At 39.3% G+C, this 20850-nt stretch overlaps 1 long non-coding RNA gene across 4 annotated transcripts in view; it reads left to right on the top strand.

Annotated features, from left to right (window-relative positions):
- The window catches only part of LOC109437220 (uncharacterized), a 234836-nt gene extending 216655 nt beyond the window's left edge, over window positions 1-18181 (top strand). For all 4 annotated transcript variants that reach the window (XR_012497361.1, XR_012497365.1, XR_012497362.1 and 1 more), the window contains one exon: window positions 14694-18181. This is a non-coding gene — a long non-coding RNA (uncharacterized LOC109437220). The remainder of the gene's footprint in view (window positions 1-14693) is intronic.
- The last annotated feature ends 2669 nt before the right edge of the window (window positions 18182-20850 follow it).

Here is a 20850-nt window from a genome sequence, read left to right as displayed (position 1 = left end):
CTGCATTGCCAGGGTCACTTTGGGCGCCAGGTGGCTGGCTCTGCCTCCACAAGTTGTAGAGGAGAGTTTCTACAGCAGAGGACATCCTGGAGATACCTTGGTGGACTTAAGACAAGACTGGAAATGTCTTTTTTTTATTTTAATATTTTATATATATATATTTCTTTTTATTCCCTTTTCTTTCTTTTTTTTTTAACTTTTTTAATTATTAATTTCAGGTGCACAAAACAAAGTAATAGTTAGACATTTATCATTTATATCCCTCACACAGTGACAACCCCCCTCCCCCATTCACTACCCCTCTGATGTCACACACAGCCATTACATTTCCACTGTCTCTATTCCTAATGCTGTGCTCTGCTTCATATATATATATATATATAGTTGTAGTTGTTCAGCTTCAGTTTCAGGTGTACAGTGCAGTGATCAGGCATCTACATCATCCCTGAGGTGGTCTCCCTAATGAGACAAGTGTCCATTGGATAACCTACAAAATCTTTACAACATTATTCATTCCATTCCCCAAATTGACTTTCGTATCCCCGCAGCAATCTTGTGGTTACCCACTGTGCTTTCTAATCCCCTCACCTTCCCCCTTATCCCCACCACCCTCCCATCTAGCAACCCTCAGTTTTTCCTCTATGTCTCTGAGACTGTTTCTAATCAGTTCATTCATTTCTTCTTTTCTTTAGATTCCACAAATAAGTGAGATCATATGGTATTTGTCTTTCTCCATCTCAATTCACTTAGCATAACAGTCTCTAGGTTTATCCATATCATTGCAAATGGTAAGATTTCATTCTTCATTATGGCCGAGTAATACTCCATTATATAAATGTACCACAGTTTCTTAATCCAGTCGTCTACCGATGGACATTTCAGTTGTTTCCACATCTTGGCTATTGTGTATAGTGCTGCAATAAACATAGGGGTGCATAAATTTTTTTCAATTAGAGTTTTGGATTTCTTACGATCTAGCTATTCCACTCCGAGATATCTATCTGGAGAAATCCAAAACTCTATTTTCAGATTTTTGAGGAACCACCATACTGTTTTCCATAGTGGCTGCAGCAATCTGCAATCCCACCAACAGTGCATGAGGGTTCCCTTTTCTCCACATCCTCGCCAGCACTTGTTGTTTGTTGATTTATTGATGATAGCCATTCTGACTGGGGTTGTGGTTTTTATTTGCGTTTCTCTAATGATTAGTGAGGTTGAGCATTTTTTCACGTCTCTTTGCCATTTGTATGTCCTTTTTAGAAAAACGTCTCTTCATGTCCTCTGCCCATTTTTTAATTGGGTTGTTTCTTTTTTTGGAGTTGAGTGAGTTTTTTTTTATTTATAAATTTGGGGTATTAACCCCTTATTGGATATATCATTGGCAAATATCTTCTCCAATTCAGTAGGATCCCTTTTTGTTTTATTGATGGTTTCCTTTGCTGTGAAAAACTTTTTAATTTAATGTAATCCCACATGTTTATTTTTTCTCTTACTTCCAGTGCCTGAGGAGATAAAAATCAGTAAATATCTTACGCCGGGTAATGTCTGTAAACTTTCTTCCTATATTTTCTTTTAAGAATTTTATGACTTCAGATTTTACATTTAAATCTTTAATCCATTTTGAATTTATTCTTGTATATGGTGTAAGGAGGTGGTCCAGCTTCATTTTTTTGCATGTGTCTGTCCAGATTTCCCAACATCATTTATTGAATAGACTGTCTTTACCCCACCGTATGTTCTAGCTTCCATTGTCATAGATTAAATGACAATATAGGCATTGATTTATTTCTGGGCTCTCTATTCTATTCCATTGATCAATGTGTCTGTTTTTATGCCAGTACCATGCTGTTTGGATTACTGTAGACTTGTAGTATAATTTGATGTCAGGTATCATTATACCTCCCACTTTGTTATTTCTTTCTTATTTCTCAAGATTGCTGAGGCTATCTGGGGTTTTTATGGTTCCATATAAATTTTAGGATTATATGTTCTATTTCTGTGAAAAATGTCCTTGGTAGTTTGATAGGAATTGCGTGAGTCTGTATATTGCCTTAGGCAGTATGGACATTTTAACTATATTAATTCTTCCTATCCATGAACATGGTATGTGTTTCCATCTATTTGTATCTTCTTTCATTTCTTTCTTCAGTGTCTTATAATTTTCTGAGTACAGATATTTTACTTCTTTGGTTAAATTTATTCCCAGGTATTTTATAGTCTTTGAAGCAATTGTAAATGGGATTGTTTTCTTAATTTCTCCTTCTGATATTTTATGCAACTGAATTCTGAATATTAATTTTGTATCCTGCTACTTTACTAAATTCATCTATCAGTTCTAATAGTTTTTTGATGGAGTCTTTAGGGTTCTCTATATATAGTATCAGGTCATCTGCATATAATGTCAATTTTACTTCCTCCTTACCGATTTGGATGCCTTTTATTTCTTTTTCTTGTCTGATTGCTGTGGCTAGAACTTCCATCACTATGTTGAATAGAAGTGGAGAAAGTGAGCAAACTTGCCTTGTTCCTGATCTTAAGGGGAATGGTTTTAGCTTTTCCCCACTGAGTATGATGTTAGCTGTGGGTTTATCATATATGGCCTTTATTATGTTGAGATATGACCCCTGTATTCCCACTTTCTTAAGGGTTTTTATCATAAATGGCTGCTGGATTTTATCAGATGCTTTTTCTGTGTCTATTGATGTGATCATGTGATTTTTATTTTTCATTTTGTTAATGTGGTGTATCACATTAATTGATTTGTGGATGTTGAACCACCCTTGCATACCAGGAATGAATCCCACATGATCATGGTGTATGATCTTTTTAATGTATTGCTGAATTCTGTTTGCTAATATCTAGTTGAGGATTTTTGCATCTATGTTCATTAGAGATATTGGCCTGTAGTTTTCTTTTTCTGTAGTGTCTTTGTCTGATTTTGGGATCAGGGTGATAGTGGCCTCATAAAAAGTGTTTGGGAGCCTTCCCTCCTTCTGGATTTTTTAGAATAGCTTGAGGAGAATAGGGGATAATTCTTTTTTGAATGTTTTCTAAAATTCACCTGTAAAGCCATCTGGTCCAGGGGTTTTGTTTTTTGGGAGCTTGTTGATTACTGATTCAATTTCCCTGGTGGTAATCAGTCTATTCATGTTTTCTGTTTCTTCTTGAGTTAGCCTTGGAAGGTTGTATGCTTCTAGAAAATTATCCATTTCTTCCAGATTGTCTAATATGTAGGCATATAGTTGCTCATAGTAATTTCTCAAAATTTTTTGTATTTCTGTGGTGTCTGTTATCACTTTTCTTCTTTCATGTCTGATTTTATTAATTTTGGTCGACTCTTTTTTTTTGATGAGTCTGGCTAAAGGTTTGTCGATTTTGTTTATCTTCTATAAAAACCAACTCTTGGATTCATTGACCTTTTGCAATGTTTTTCTGGTTTCTCTTTCATTTATTTCCGCTCTCATCTTTATTATCTACTTCCTTGTAATTTCTTTGGGCTTATTTCACTGTTCGTTTTCCAGATCCCTTAAGTGTGAAGATGAACTGTTGACTAGTGATTTTTCTTGTTTTTTAGGTAAGCTTGCAATGCTATGAATTTCCCTCTTAGGACTGCTTTCGCTGCATCCCATAGATTTTGGGTCGTCATGTTTTTATTTTTGTTTGTCTCGAGATATCTTTTGATTTCTTCCTTGATCTCATGGTTGACCCATTTATTATTTAGTAACATTTATTCCGCCTCCATGAATTTGTGTGTCTTCCGGTTTTTTTCCTGTAGTTGATGTCTAATTTCATAGCACTGTGGTCAGAGAAGACAATTGATATGGTTTCAATTTTCTTAAATTTATCAAGACTTGTTTTGTGGCCTAACATATGGTCTATCTTGGAAAATGTTCCATGTGCCCTTGAGAAGAACGTGTATTCTGCAGCTTTGGGGTGAAATTCTCTGAAAATATTGATTAAATCCAACTGGTCTAATGTGTCACTTAAGGCTGTTGTTTGCATACTGATTTTCTGTCTGGAAGACCTGTCCCTTGTTGTCAGAGGTGTGTTGAAATCCCCTACTATGATAGTGTTACTGTTGATCTGTCTTTATGTCAGCCAATATCTGTTTTATATATTTAGGTGCTCCTATGTTGGGTGCATAGTTGTTTACTAGGGTTATGTCCTCTTGTCAGATCAATCCCTTTATTATTACATAGTGTCCTTCTTTGTCTTTTAATATATTCTTCATTTTAAAGTCTATGTTGTCAGATATAAGTATTGCAACTCCAGCTTTTTTCTCATTTCCATTTGCATGAAATATCTTACTCCAACCCTTCGCTTTCTTTTTTTTTAAATTTTTAAAAAAATTTATTAGGGTGACAAAGTTAGTAAAATTACATAGTTTTCAGGTGTACAATTCTGTATTACAGCATCTATAAATCCCTTGTGTGTTCACCACCCAGAGTCAGTTCTCCTTCCATCACCATATATTTGATCCCCCTTACCCTCATCTCCCACCCCCCACCCCCCTTATCCTCTGGTAACCACTAAACTATTGTCTGTGTCTATGAGTTTCTGTTTCTCATTTGTTTGTCTTGTTCTTTTGTTGTTTTTGGTTTATATACCACATATCAGTGAAATCATATGGTTCTCTGCTTTTTCTGTCTGACTTATTTCGCTCAGCATTACACTCTCAAGATCCATCCATGTTGTCACAAATGTTCCTATATCATCTTTTCTTACCACCGAATAGTATTCCATTGTGTATATATACCACAACTTCTTTACCCATTCATCTATCAAAGGACATTTTGGTGGTTTCCATGTCTTGGCCACTGCAAACAAAGCTGCAATGAACATTGGAGCACACGTATCTTTAGGTATAAATGTTTTCAGATTTTTTGGGTAGATACCCAGGAGAGGGATTGCTGGGTCATATGGTAATTCTATTCGTATTTTTTTGAGGAACCTCCACACTGCCTTCCATAACGGCTACACCAGTCTGCATTCCCACCAACAGTGTATGAGGGTTCCTTTTTCTCCACAGCCCCTCCAACATTTGTTACTATTTGTCTTGTTGATGATAGCCATTCTGACTGGGGTGAGGTGATATCTCATTGTGGTTTTGATTTGCATTTCTCTGATGATTAGTGATGTTGAGCATTTTTTCATATGTCTATTTGCCATTTGTATATCCTCTTTGGAGAAATGTCTCTTCAGGTCTTCTGCCCATTTTTTCAATTGGGTTGTTTGTTTTTTCATTGTTGAGTTGCATGAGTTCCTTGTATATTTTGGATATTAGCCCCTTATCAGAGGCACTATTTGCAAAAATCTTCTCCCATTCAATTGGTTGCCTCTTTATTTTGTCGATGGGTTCTTATGCTGTGCAGAAGCTTTTAAGTTTGATATAGTCCCATTCGTTTATTTTAGCTTTTACTTCCATTGCCTGTTTTTCGTATTTTTGATATGTTTGTTTGTGTTGAGTGTTGGTTATTTTTACACGTGAGTGTGTTTGTTTTTTTTTGTTGTTGTACTTGTTGGTTTGTTTTGTTCTGAAAATGCGCTGCATGAGAGCACAGCCTAAGAGGCACAAGAATCAACATACCCAGAGACCAACTCCAGACCAAACCAGAGAATTACCGGGTTTGACCTACAAGTGACACACCCAAAGGGAATTCTCTACAGGCACAAGAGCCCACAAAGGCCAAGCCCTCACACAACTGCTCATACATTGTGGGCATAGCCAATTTTCATAGCTAGTCAGCCTGGGGGTCAATCTCACCCATTGACAAGCCAAAAGCAATTAAAGTTCAACTTCAATAGGACAAAGGGACACCTCTGGAACACAGACACAGGAGAAGAGGGAGACTGTGCAATTCCAATATAAAGGACAGATACTACATAAGACCACCCAGGAAAGACTGAGAGACATAGAGAATCTACCTAATACATTGACGCAAACACAGAGTGACAGCCAGAATGAGGAAACAAAGAAACATGTCCCAAATCACAGATCAGAAGAAAAGAACTAAATGACAGAGGCAACCAAGCTATCAGGGACAGAGTTTAGAACACTGATTATAAGAATGTTTAAATAACTTAGTGAGAATCTCAACTAAGAGATGGCAAACATAAAGAAGGATACAGATATTGTAAAAAATAACGAGTCAGAATTAAAGAATACAATAACTGAAATGAAGAACATACTCAAAGGAATTACCAGCAGTTTAGATGAAGCAGAGTATTGAATCAGCAATTTAGAACACAAGATAGCATATCGGAACAACAAAAAGAAAAAATAATAAAACAATGAAAATAGTTTAAGTGACCTGTGGGATAACATCAAGAACAACAACATGTGCATCATAGAAATACCAGAAAGAGAAGAGTGGGAGCAAGGGATCGAGAACATATTTGAGGAAATAATGACAGAAAACTTCCCTAACTTGGTGAAGGAAATTGACATACAAGCCCAGGAAGCACAGAGAGTTCCAAATACGATGAACCCAAACAGGTCCATACCAAGATACATTATAGTTAAAATGGCAAAGGTTAAAGACAAAGAGAGAATGCAGCAAGAGATAGCTACAGTGCTACGTTGGTTTTCGAATGTCACCATTGACGAACATTTTGGTTTACGAATGCTGTAAATATTATGGACCTATGGAATCATTAGATAGTAAAATTCATGCTAAATTTGCAGTTTTAGGTGTTGATTTAAAGGTCTCAAACAAATTAATCCCTTTTGCATTACTTTCTATGGGGAAACTGTGCCTCGGTTTTTGAATGTTTCAGAACTCGAATGGTCTTCCAGAATGGATTATGTTCGAAAACCGAGGTACCACTGTACTTACTTACAAGGGATCTACCATAAGACTATCAGCGACTTTTCTAATACATGGAGGCTGAATAACATGTTACTAAATAGAGAGTGGGTCAACAATGAGATCAAGGAAGAAATAAAACGATACCTCAAGACAAACAAAAATGAAAACAAAATGACCCTAAACCTATGGAATACAGTGAAAGCAGTCCCAAGAGGGAAATTCATAGCAATGCAGGCCTCCCTAAAGAAACAAGAAAAATCTCAAATCAACCGTCTATCCTTACACCTAAGGGAACTGGCAAAAGAACAGCAAAATAAGCCCAAAGGGAGTGCAAGGAAGAAAATAATAAAGATCAGAGTGGAAATGAATGAAATAGAGACTCCCCCCCCCAAAAAAAAAAAATACAGACAATCAATGAAATCAAGAGAAGGTTTTTTTTTTAAAAGATAAACAAAATCAACAAACCTTTAGCCAGACTCATCAAGAAAACGAGAGAGAATCCAAATTAATAAAATCAGAAATGAAAGAGGAGAAGTGACAACAGACACCACAGAAATACAAAAAATTTAAAAAATACTATGAGCGACTATATGCCAAAAAATTAGACAATCTGCAAGAAATGGATCATTTTCTAGAAGCATACAACCTTCCAAGGCTGAATCAAGAAGAAACGGAAAATCTGAATAGACGATTACTACCAGTGAAATTGAATCAGTAATCAACGAGCTCCCAATAAGTAAGAGCCCTGGGCCAGAGGGCTTTACAGGTGAATTTTACCAAACATTCAAAAAAGAATTCTCCTCTAACTATTCCAAAAAATCCAGACCGAGGGAAGTCTCCCAAACTCTTTTCACAAGGCCACTATCACCCTGATCCCCAAAACAGGCAAAGATATTACAAAAAAGGGAAACTACAGGCTGATATCCCTAATGAACATAAATGCAAAAATCCTCAACAAAATATTAGCAAACAGAATTCAGGAATACATTAAAAAGATCATACACTATGATCAAGTGGGATTCTTTCCTGGTATGCAAGATTGGTTCAATATCCACAAATCAATTGATACACCACATTAACAAAATGAAAGATAAAAATCACATGGTCATATCAATAGATGCAGAAAAAGCATTTGACAAAATCCAGCAGCCATTTACGATAAAAACTTTTAGCAAAGTGGGAATAGAGGGATCATATCTCAACATAGTAAAGGCCATATATGATAAACCCACAGCAAACATCATACTCAATGGGGAAAAGCTAAAACCATTTCCCTTAAGATCAGAAACGAGACAAGTTTGCCCACTTTCACCACTTTTATTCAACATAGTTCTGGAAGTTCTAGCCACAGCAATCAGACAAGAAAAAGAAATAAAATGCATCCAAATCCGAAAAGAGGAAGTAAAAGTGTCATTATATGCAGATGACCTGATACTATATATAAAGAAACCTAAAGACTCCACCAAAATACAATTAGAACTGATAAATGAATGTAGTAAAGTAGCAAGATACAAAATTAATATTCAGAATAAGTTGCACTTGTATTCAACAACAAGGAACTATCAGAAGGAGAAATTAAGAAAACATTTCTACTTACAATTGCTTCAAAAACTATAAAATAATTAGGAATAAATTTAACCAAAGAAGTAAAGACCTGTACAAACAAAATTGTAAGAAACTGAGGACAGAAATGAAAGAAGATACAAATAGATGGAAACACATACCATGTTCATGTATAGGAAGAATTAATATAGTTAAAATGTCCATATTACCTAAGGAAATATATAGATTCAATACAATTCCAATCAAATTACCAATGACATTTTTCACAGAAATAGAACATATATCCTAAAATTTGTATGGAACCATAAAAGACCCCAAATAGCTACAGCAAACTTGAGAAATAAGTACAAAGAGGGAGGCATCATGCTACCTGACATCAAATCATACCACAAGTCTACAGTACTCAAAACAGCATGGTACTGGCATAAAAACAGATACATAGATCAATGGAACACAATAGACAACCCAGAAATAAATCCATACCTATATAGTCATTTAATATATGACAATGGAAGCAAGAGTTTACGTTAGAGAAAAGACAGTCTATTCAATAAATGGTGCTGGGAAAACTGGACAGACACATGCAAAAACTTGAAGCTGGATCACCTCCTTATGCCATAAACGAGAATAAATTCAAAATGGATTGAAGATTTAAATGTAAGATCTGAAACCATAAAACTCCTTGAAGAAAACATAGGAGATAAGTTTGCAGACATTACCCTTAGTAATATTTTTACTGATATATCCCCTCAGGAAAGAGAAGAAAAAGAAAAAATACACATATGAGATTACATCAAACAAAAAAGTTGTTTCACAGCAAAGGAAATCATCAATAAAACAAAAAGACATCTTACTGAATGGAAGACGATATTTGTGAATGACACATCTGATAAGGGGTTAATACCCAAAATTAATAAAAACCTCATTCAACTCAACAACATAAAAACAAACAACCCAATGGGTCATCAAAATAGTGGCGTGAGGTGAGCCTTTGGAAATATCCACTGGAATTTATAGCAAATTGAACAGCTATAACTCCACAAAGGACCCCCTGCACAGCAGACAGGCAAGACAAAGAAGCTCACTACTGAACTCACCTAAAGGTGGGAAAATTGCACGAGCAGGGGAGGAGGGAAAAAAGAAGTGCGGAGACGGAGCCACGCAGGCAAAGGACGCAGACCTAGCTCAGTGCTTCAAGCTCACTGCATCCCAGAACTAACACAGTCCCATGAGAGGGAAGAACTCGGATTTCCTAGGGCTCTGTTTATGGCCCACAGGGCTGAGGGGACAGCATATAACACGGCTGAACCTAACGCTCACAGCAGAGACCTCGGAGCAAAGACTGAGGGAAGAAGGCTGAAAACGGTGGTTTAACCCCTCACTGCCGAGCAGAGAACAGAAGCCTTAGGCACTGAGACTAGCCACCCACTCCCTGCCCTCCCAGAGCTCATCCCGACTCCACCTGTCCAGTGCTAGAAGCAGAACAGTAGCAGTGTCAGATCAAAACAACAGAAAATCTGCAGTTCTGAGAACTGTGGTCTGCAGACACAGATTTGCAGCCCAACTAGTTCTGGCAAAGGGGAGGGAGCTGTGGAAACAGGACCGGCTGTGGTGGTGGTCGCTGCCATTGCTCTGGGCCACCTCTCACAACTCACCCTGCCCCTGACCCCACCTATCTGGGCAGATCCCTGCAGGAGTAAACAGAACTGCTGAAACACACGGGCTCTGAATCTGGTGCAGGAAGAGCTTTGGAACATCAAAAGCTCTCCGCATACCCACCGGGACACTGCGCCCTGTGACCCAGGTGAACTATTAACAGAGGAGAAGCCCATCTCCCAGGGAATCCCCCCATTGTGTGAGAAGCAGGAATAGTGCAGAGAAAACATAGCACTACCGTGTGAGAGAGAAAAAAAAGGCTGCAGTTGGAGAGAAAATAAAACATTCTACCAACAAGTACTGGAAAACAAAAGAAAGACCTCTTCTTATCAACCTGTTGCAGAAGCCCCTCCTGTAGATGTCTGGGAAGAGAAATAATAAATCATTAATTGCCATGAATAACCAAGGCAACAAGACAGATCAGAAAGAAAGTGAAAAGTCTCCAGAAAAGGAACTTAAAGATATGGAAATATGTGACTTAAATGACAGAGAATTGAAGATGGCAGTTCTGAAAAACTCAACGAGATGCAAGAAAACACAGACAGGCAGTTCAATGAACTCCGAAACACAATCAAAGAACAACATGAGCATTTTACGAAAGAGACTGAAATTTTAGAAAGGAACCAAATAGAATTTCTGGAGATTAAGAACTCAATAGAAGAAATTAAGAATGAAATAACCAGCTTAGGTAGTAGAGTTGACAAGATGGAGGAAAGAATCAGTGACATTGAAGATAGAAACCTGGAAATGACACAGATGGAAGAAGAAAGAGACTTGAGACTTAAAAGAAATGAAAGAACTCTACAAGAACTTTCTGACTCCATCAGAAAGAGCAATATAAGAATAATGGGCATATCAGAAGGAGAAGAAAGAGAGAAGGAAACAGAGAATGTATTCAAACAAATTGTTGACGAGAACTTCCCAAACTTGTGGAAAGAACTGGATCATCGAATCCAAGAAGCAAATAGAACACCTAATTACTTCAATCCCAACAGGCCTTCTCCAAGGCACATTGTATTGAAGCTGTCTAAAATCAACGACAAAGACAGAATCCTCAAGGCAGCCAGGGAAAGAAGACGGTAACCTACGGTAAGCCCATTAGATTATCATCAGATTTGCAGCAGAAACACTACAAGCCAGGAGGGAGTGGAACCAAATATTCAAACTATTGAAAGAGAGAAACTATGAGCCAAGAATAATATATCCAGCAAAGATATCCTTTAGATATGAAGGAGGAATAAAGACCTTTCCAGACATACAGAAGCTGAGGGAATTTCTAACATACGACCTGCACTAGAAGAAATACTAAAGGAAACTACTCGAACACCTTCAACAGGGACAATTTGTGGCAACCAAAACATAAAAAGGGGGAGAGTAAAGGCCTGAACCAGAATATGGGAATGGAGAAAGTAAGCGTGCTGAAGAAAATGGAATACTCTAAATATCAAACTTTCTTTTACATATACTTAAGGGTAACCACCCCAAAACAATCCAGAACAGAAATATATACTGTAATAAAAGAAGAAACAGAGGGAAACATCATAGAATACCACCACACAGAAATAATAGACAACAACAAAAAGGCAAAGAAACAATGGAGACACAGCCTTACCAGAAAACTAAAGAAAGAATGACAGGAAATCCTCACATATCAATAATCACCCTAAATGTAAATGGACTGAACTCACCAATAAAAAGGCACAGAGTAGCAGATTGGATCCAAAACTATACCCAACCATATGCTGTCTCCAAGAGACGCATCTCAGCTACAAGGACAAGCACAGACTCAAAGTGAAAGGGTGGAAATTGACACTCCAGCAAATGGTATCCAGAGAAAATCAGGTGTAGCCATACTGATATCAGATGAAGCAGACTTCAGGGTGAAAAGGATAACAAGAAACAAAGATGGACATTTCATAATGTTAAGGGGACGATACAACAAGAAGACGTAACAGTCATCATTATTTATGCCCCCAATCAGGGAGCACCGAAATATACCAAGCAACTTCTAACAGAACTAAAGGGAGAAATTGACCAAAACACAATTATAGGAGGAGACCTAAATACATCATTGACTGCTATGGATAGATCATCCAAACAGAAAATAAATAACGAAATAGTAGCCCTAAATGACACATTAGATGAAATGGACATAATTGACATTTATAGAGCACTTCATCCTAAAACATCAGACTATACATTCTTTTCTAGTGTACATGGAACATTCTCAAGGATAGACCATATATTGGGACATAAAATCAGCCTCAGCAAATTTAAGAAGATTGAAATCATACCATGCATATTCTCTGATCACAAGGCTTTGAAATTGGATATCAACTGCAAAAAGAAAGCAGGAAAAAACACAAATACATGGAGATTAAACAACATACTTTTAAAGAATGACTGGGTCAAAGAAGAAATTAGAGGAGAGATCAAAAGATACATAGAAACAAATGACAATGAAAATACATCCTACCAAAATTTTTGGGATGCAGCGAAAGCAGTTTTAAGACGGAAATTTATATCATTACAGGCCAATCTCAAGAAACAAGAAAAATCCCCAATAAATAACCTCATGTTACACCTTAAAGAACTAGAAAAAGAAGAACAAGTAAAACCCAAGGTCAGCAGAAGAAAGGAAATAATAAAAATCAGAGCAGAACTCAATGAAATAGAGAACAAAAAGACAATAGAAAAAATTAATGTGACAAAGAGCTGGTTCTTTGAAAAGATTAACAAAATGGCTAGACTCACTAAGACTCACTAAGATAAAAAGAGAGAAGGCACTAATTAACAAAATCAGAAATGAAAAAGTGGAAGTTATCACGGACACCACAGAAATACAAAGGATCATCCAAGAATACTATGAAGGACTATATGCCACCAAATTCAATAACCTAGAAGAAATGGACAAGTCTTAGAAACATATAGCCTTCAATGCTGAACCATGAAGAACTGGAAAATCTAAACAGACCGATCACCAGTAACGAAATTGAATCAGTCATCCAAAACCTTCCCAAAGGCAAAAGTCCAGGACCAGATGGTTTCACTAGTGAATTCTACCAAACCTTCAAAGAGGATCTAATACCAATCCTGCTCAAACTCTTCCAAAAAATTGAAGAAGGGACAGTACCCCTAACTCATTTTATGAGGCCAACATTACCCTGATACCAAAACCTGGTAAGGACAACACACAAAAGGAAAACTACAGACCAATATCTCTGATGAATACCGATGCAAAAATCCTAAATAAAATTCTAGCAAATCGAATACAACAATGCATTAAAAAGATTATTCATCATCACGACCAAGTGGGGTTATTCCCCGGAGTACAAGGATGGTTCAACATCTGCAAATCCATCAATGTGATACATCACATAAACAAAATAAATGACAAAAATCATATGATTATATCAATTGATGCAGAAAAAGCATTTGACAAGATACAACATCCATTTATGATTAAAACACTTAATAAAATAGGTATAGAAGGAAAATACCTTAACATAATAAAGGTCATATATGACAAGCCCTCAGCTAATCTCATAATTAATGGTGAAAAACTGAAGCCCTTTGCTCTACATTCAGGAACACGACAGGGCTGTCCCCTATCACCTCTGCTTTTCAACATAGTGTTGGAAGTCCTTGCCAGAGCAATCAGGCAAGAGAAAGAAAAAAAAGGCATCCAAATTGGGAATGAAGAAGTTAAATTATTACTCTTTGCAGATGACATGATGCTATAAATAGAGAACCCTAAAGACTCCACCAAAAAGCTATTAGAAATAATCAGCAAATACAGTAAAATTGCTGGCTACAAAATCAACATACAAAAGTCTATTGCATTCCTATATACTAACAATGAAATCTCAGAAAAAGAAATACAAGAAAACAATTCCTTTTTTCAATTGCAGCAAAAAGAATAAAATACCTAGGAATAAAAAACAAACGAACAAACAACCAAACAAACAAACAAAAACTAAGGACTTCAAAGTGAGCATTTCTTTGAAAATGTTTTTGAAAAACCCTATACAAATCATAAGGCACAAAATAAATGGATTTGAATACATCGGCATTAGAGATTTCTGATTAAAAAAAACACACACAAAAAAAGCAGTCGAAACAAAATTAACAGAGGTACCAGACTGGGAGTCGATATTTTTAGATGTCTAAAGCTGACAAAGGTTTAATATCCAGCATGTACAAAAAACTGCAAATCCATACAAAAAACACAAGGATCTAATAGATAAAAGGGAATAGGCTATAAATAGGCCATTCACAAAAGTGGCTATTTGAAGAACCACCATATTTTGCTGTGTATAATGCACACTATTTTGCCCCCATTTTTGAGGAAAAAATAAGAATGCGCACTATACATGGGTAGTACTAATTCCGTATCTGTACAAGTATACATATTTTTAATTCTTTTATTTATACTTATGAGTTAAAAATGTAACTCTAGAAATCAATAATGATATCTGTACGCAAAATAATAGCCTGTAATATGATAATCACTTTTGTTGAACTTATGATGAACTTCCTTTTTTTTTTTGAATTGCCACCTTTTTTTTAAAAAAAAGATTTTATTGGGGAAGGGGAACAGGACTTTATTGGGGAACAGTGTGCACTTCCAGGACTTTTTTCCAAGTCAAGTTGTTGTCCTTTCAGTCTTAGTTGTGGAAGGCGCAGCTCAGCTCCAGGTCCAGTTGCCATTGCTGGTTGCAGGGGGCGCAGCCCACCATCCATTTGGGGACTCGAGGAGTTGAACCGGCAACCTTGTGGTTGAGAGCTCACTGGCCCATCTGGAAATCGAACTGGCAGCCTTCGGAGTTAGGAGCACGTAGCTCCAACAGCCTGAGCCACTGGGCCGACCCTTATGATGAACTTTCAGTGATGAAGAGTTCTTGGCCTTCTATAATGCGTAAGTATCATAAATTTGTTACCGGTACATAAAATTTCTTGTACCTTGTATCTGTTCTTGTGTTTTGTAATTATTTGTTACATAAAATTTATTGTACCATAATGTTAAAAAATAAATGCTAAAATTCCTTTATAATACAAAAACAAATACCTAAATGTAAACAAATAAAAATTTGAATTAAAAAATTAAAAAGAAAGACTTTTTCCCTGAAAGTTTGGTCCAAAAACGTAGGTGTGCATTATACTTGAGAACGCATTATATATGGCAAAGTACGGTAATAACTATATGAACAGTTGCTTTAACACAAATTAAAATAAGAAGGTACCTCCTCAGACTGTCAAAAATTAGAATATTGGGATCATATCAATTACTAGTGAGGAGGTGGGAAAGAGAAACACCTCAGTCCCTGTTGGTGGGAAGTGTAGCCATGACGCAGAGAAGTCTGGCCAATCTTGTACTGAGGGTCTGCACCTTCACCTGGTCACTGGCACTCATTGTTGGGTGTATGATTTCAGAGAGTCTCTTGTAGGCCCACAAGAGACATGTGCAAGTCATGATGGTCAGGATCTGAGCCGGTCTGGTGTCCTTCACTGGGGGATGGGTAAACAAAATGTGGCGTGTGCATCTGATGAAACCCCATGCAGCCATCAGAAGTAATGAACTGTGTCTATGTTCCGCAATTTGGGAAGGTCTCACAAGCAATCCAGAGGGGAGGAATGTAAGAGACAGAATGGAATTGATAGCGTGAAACCATGTCTTCATATTTCAAGATATATACTACACTATGTTTTCAAAGGGTGCCCATATATCTAAATAAACAAAACTCCAAACATTAGAATGGAAGGACATTTTAATGCCTCAGGTTTGACAGACATTTTAATGCAGCTACACCAGAATGCTGCTTACTTATTACCCTGAAATGTGTGCTGTAGAGACTCTTTACTCTTACTTGGTACTAGGGTGGGGTTTGTGGATGGGGTGAACAGACCGCTTTGCTCATAACTTGGCAATGAGAGCAAGCTAAAAGTTTAATAGCTGGTTTAGAGGCCACATCAAGTTTCTTCATGTCAAAATGGATTAATCAAGATGTCACTTATCCTCCCAGAAATAGGCCCTGTTAAAAGGCCCTGTTCCAGTAAGTCCTCTGGTCTGTGTAGGGGCTAATATTACCTTCTGTGAAGTTTATTTGCCCTGTGAATCCCTGTGCTCCTGAATCCCTGTGCTCCTTAAAACAGGAACATTGGTCTTTCCGGGGGACCACAGTGGGGGCCAAGGCTCATGCTCTGGGGTCCCAGGTTTCATTAGCCTCCCCCTCGGCCTCACCTTAGTGACACTGTTGCCTCTCTGTTTTCATTTAGATACAAAAAGAAAAAAGTAATAAATAAGACCAGAAAGAAAAAAAAAGCTAAAGAATAAAACAGCAAAAACAGATAGCTTTAGCAAAAAGACAAAAATCTCTACTGAATGGGACCGTAAAGGGCCAAATAAGATCTTTTGTCTAAATTAAAAATAACTAAGCCATAAATCAGGGAGCCTGAGGTTTGGGGTGTGAAGCTTCCAGAGGCTGCAGCATAGCGCCAGGCACAGGGGTCCAGGCCTGAGATGCCCCACCTGCTGGGACAGAGCTGACTGACAGTCTCTCCCACCGACGGTCTACAGTTCTGGCCTCCAGAGGCCCCTTCTCTGGCCTTTGCCCAGGTCGTCCTTGCCCCCTCCCTTCCTTCTGACTTCCCCCTCACGCAGTGCCTGCCTGCCCAGCAGGCAAGAGAGGAGTCATAACGTATGGGCTCCAGTCCCAGTTCTGTCTCCTACTAGCCCTGGGACCTGGGCAAATAGCTGAGTCTCAACTTCCTTATCTCTCAAAAGGGGAGAATCATAACATTGGCTCTGCCTGCCTCCCAGGCTTCCTTTGGAACCCTAGGGCACCAAGAAAAGCTAAGAGAGTTTTACTGATGGAAGCTGAGCTCAGGACTCCCTCCCCAAGAAGCCCTGCATGAGTGCTTCCATCCTTAGAGAATGCACCCCGTTATCTTTTAACTGAGCACTGTTAACACCGAAGATATCTCCTCCGTGCCTCGAAAAGTGTTAATTGATTAACTGATTAAAAGATCTTGCATTCTCATTATTACCCTGCCTCTCCAACCAGACTGTGAACTTTTGGAAAAATAAACCTTTTCTTTCTCCTCGCTCCCTTCCATTTATCCTATCAAACATCTATGTTCCAAGCCCAGTTCTAGGCCTCAGAAACACCAGAATCAGTCCTACCCTCAGAAACTTGCATTCTGGGTGGTAGAGGAGGGAGGAGACAGTTAAAAATCAAGGAAACAAACATAGCAAAAGTAACTACAGAATCTGAGAAGTGCAATGAACACAAAAAAGAGACTGAGACAGGGAGCCACTGAGATGGGGATCTACTTTAGGTAGCGTGGACACAGCAGGTCTCTCCCTGGGCAGGGGACATAAAGGCAGGTGGAAAGATGAGAAAGATCTGGCTAGCGGCCCAGCAGTGGAGCTGAGTGGGAGTGCTCCAGGGAGAAGGAACCAGGTCTGCAATGTCACCTGCCCTCCCCCCCCCAAGTTTCACAGTTAGGAAAGGTAGCCCCTATGACTGGAGTAAACATTGAAGCAGGAGGGGGTGAAAAGGAAGGAGGTGACGTCTGAGAGGAATCAGGAAATCAGGAGCCAGATTGCATGGTGGATCCTTATGGGCCAAGAAGGGGCTATGGATTTTGTTTTCAGGGCCACAGGAAGTTACAGAAGGGTTTTAAGCAGGAGAGCTATGTGATCTATTTTATACTTTTGCGACGCTCTCTCAGGAATTGAAGAGGATGTTAAACACACAATGAGAATGAAATCAGTCATCCAGAATGTGGGACATCCTATACTACAGATGACCTTACTGAAGAAGGTAGTGAGTCATCAGCCACATGCAGTGGATAGGCCTTGTTTGCATCCTGATTTGAATAAACCAACTATAAAAAGTTGTTTGTGAGGCAACGGGGGAAATTTGAACATAAACTGAGTATTAGATAATATTGAGAAGCTTGTTAATTTTGTGATGTGTGTTTATGGCATTGTTATTAGGTTAAAGGTAAAGAAGTCCTTATCTATTAGAGATACATATTGAAAAATTTACAGGTGAAATGAATAATGTGTGATATTTGCTTTTAAACACTTCAGAAAAAGAAATTTGTTGTAAACCTGAAACTAATATAAAATAATATTGAATGTCAAATGTAATTGGGGAAAAAAATTGATAATAAAAAAAATAAAAAAAGAAAAAAAAAGAAATTTGTGTCGGGGAGAATAGATTAAATGAAATTAGCAAAATGTTGATGTGTTTTAAAGCTGGGTGATGATACATTGGGTTCATTATATCAGCTTCTGAAATTTTCCATAACAAAAAGTAATTTTTTTTTTTAAGTTCCCTGGCTTGCTGTGGTGTCACAGTTTGTGGTGCCCACAGTGTGCAGTGCCTGGGAACTAGTCCCCGTGGGTGAAACTCTCTCTGAGGGCCGAGGAGCAGGGGCCTATAAGGTGCAAGTCTGGGAACACTTTGTGGGGTGATGGGGAGGAACTAGTAGGGAACAATCTGTGGACACTCTGCTCACTGCCCCAGTCATGGGCCCAGCCTGTCCACAGCAGAAGGGTTTGACCATGAGCTGTAGACTCAGACAGACCTGGGGCAATTCCCAAGTTGGCTAGTTGCTTTCTGTTACCTTGGGTAGAGCTGCTCAGTTCTTATCTGAAAAACGAGAATCATTATAGTACATTTCCCATTGGTTGTTATAGTATTAAATAGAAGCTATAAAGCCCCAAGCTCAGTGCCAGTGTCATGCAGGGTGTCATGTGGGGTCTCTGGTCCCGCTCCCCACATAAGAACGCAGGCTATGGTGAGGCCAAAAGGGAACACCGACGGAGCCATAGATAGGGGACTCATACCACTATATTCTCGCTGGCGGCTGGGCGAGACACACGCAGTAGTATCCACACGATCCGCAGTCCGCCATTCACTTCCTCTGCCTGCCAACCAACCAACCAATCAATGCAGTCTGGCAGTCACATCAGTAGCCAATTGGCTAACCAGTTACAGCTGATGGCCAACAAATCACAGTCGATGGTCATTCACCACCCGAACTAGGACCTCCCCACTCAAGGCTGAGAGCCTGGAAACTGCTCTCTGGGACTCTGTCCCCACAGCCAGGTAATGGTTACTACTCAATTCCTCGTGGTGTTGTTGACATGGCAAAGAATGGGCTGCGGCACAGCATGACTGGATTCTGGAACCTTCTTTTGGGGATTAGTGTCCAGTATCTAGAAAGCCGAGGCCAAATACATGTGTTGAAGTACATGAGTCATCACACATGAACACACACCTCTGGCTTTCATTCACCCACCTGCACACATAGACACCTCTCCAGGGGGGCTCATCATGGCAAAGCCTGAGCAGGCTTGGAGTATGACCTCTAGGAAAGGTTTGGAATGGTCCTTCCCAAGGGATCCAGAAAAGAGGTGAGGGGAGTTGGTGCTCAGAGGAGACTGGCCTGTGCAGCCCATGGAGAAGCTGAGCACCGGTGGCCCAAGTGGCAGGACACACTGGAAATGAAGGTAGTACCATGGGATAAATAAGGGGCTGAGGAGACATAATAGTAGGAAGACAGAACAGGATGGGGCCTGCGGATTCTGCAGGAGAGATGAAAGGAAGAGCCTAGCTAGGAAGTCTTTAAATACTAGGCAGAACAACAAGGAAGCCTTGCAGGTTTCTAGGCATGAAAACAGCTGTTTTCCTGGGCCTGTTTGTAGTCCTGGATCTACTAACCTCATGCCACCAAGGGCTAGATGACTTCCCATGCCCCCACCTGTCTCTACAAGGCACTGTGGCACCTTGTTCTCCCTCTGTGGTGGGGCTGGAGAAATGTAAGCTGCCAGGCCTTCCGAGATCCTTCCTCTCTGTCCTCATTTCTGATCTGATAGCCAAAGGAGGGAATGTTTGGATCAGGAAAGACAGGCCCTACAGTGTGTGCGGGAGAGTTAGTCCCCACCTACCCAGGTATCAGTTCTCACAACCAAAAATAATCTAAAGATCCTATGCCAGAGAGACAGGGAGGCATGGAGGGCCAATGCTGTAAGACAGGGAGTGAGGGAAAGAGATAGGGTGGGGGCAGGAAGGGCTTCTGGAGCTCAGGTCTGGGGGGGAGGGGCAGGTGTACTGAGAGACGTTTGGAGAGCTGGGGCACTCCCAGCTTCCAAGAAGAAAGGCACCCCGGAGGCAGGGAAGAGAGGATGAGTGACCCCTCCCTTTGTGTTCCCTTCTGCTCACTGCAGGCACAGAACAACAGGCTGCTAATTCAATTCTGCCTTCATCACTGGGAAGACACTTTTAATCAAATCCTAAATTGAGTGGTAGGAGGGAAAGAGGAGACCCATTCTGCCTTCACTTGCTCTCTTTTAGAGAAAAATTTGGGGAGTCACTAATCCTGTATCACATTAACATCAATAAAACACCCAGTGGCTCTCACTCTTCAAATGTTAATGAGACAGGTTAGCTAACGTGTCCCTAGGTAGACAGGGAGGTCCCTGGTGGAATAAACAAAGACAGTCGTATCCTAAAACTCCAGGTTTTGAAATCACTCCTTAAGCTCCAGGACAAAATGTAACAAGGCCTTGAGGTTAATCATAAAATTCATTTTGGCCTGACAAATGGAGCAGATCTCATAGATAAGAGTGGGTTACTTTGCTAATTCCTTTAGGATGGGCAAGCAGAACAAACCTGGTAGACGAATTTCATTAGAAGGCGCCAGTTCCCTTCTACAAACAAGTTCCCTTCTTCAAACAGCTCCCCTTCCCCAAGCAGGCAAGGGAAGGTAGAAAAGCTAGAGCTTTTGCTTCAGTGATGGGGCACCC

The sequence above is a fragment of the Rhinolophus sinicus genome, linkage group LG06 (genome assembly GCF_036562045.2).
Source record: "Rhinolophus sinicus isolate RSC01 linkage group LG06, ASM3656204v1, whole genome shotgun sequence".
Taxonomy (NCBI): Eukaryota; Metazoa; Chordata; class Mammalia; order Chiroptera; family Rhinolophidae; genus Rhinolophus; species Rhinolophus sinicus.
The sequence above is the reverse complement of the archived record's forward strand: the minus strand, read 5'-3'. Positions and strand labels throughout refer to the sequence as shown.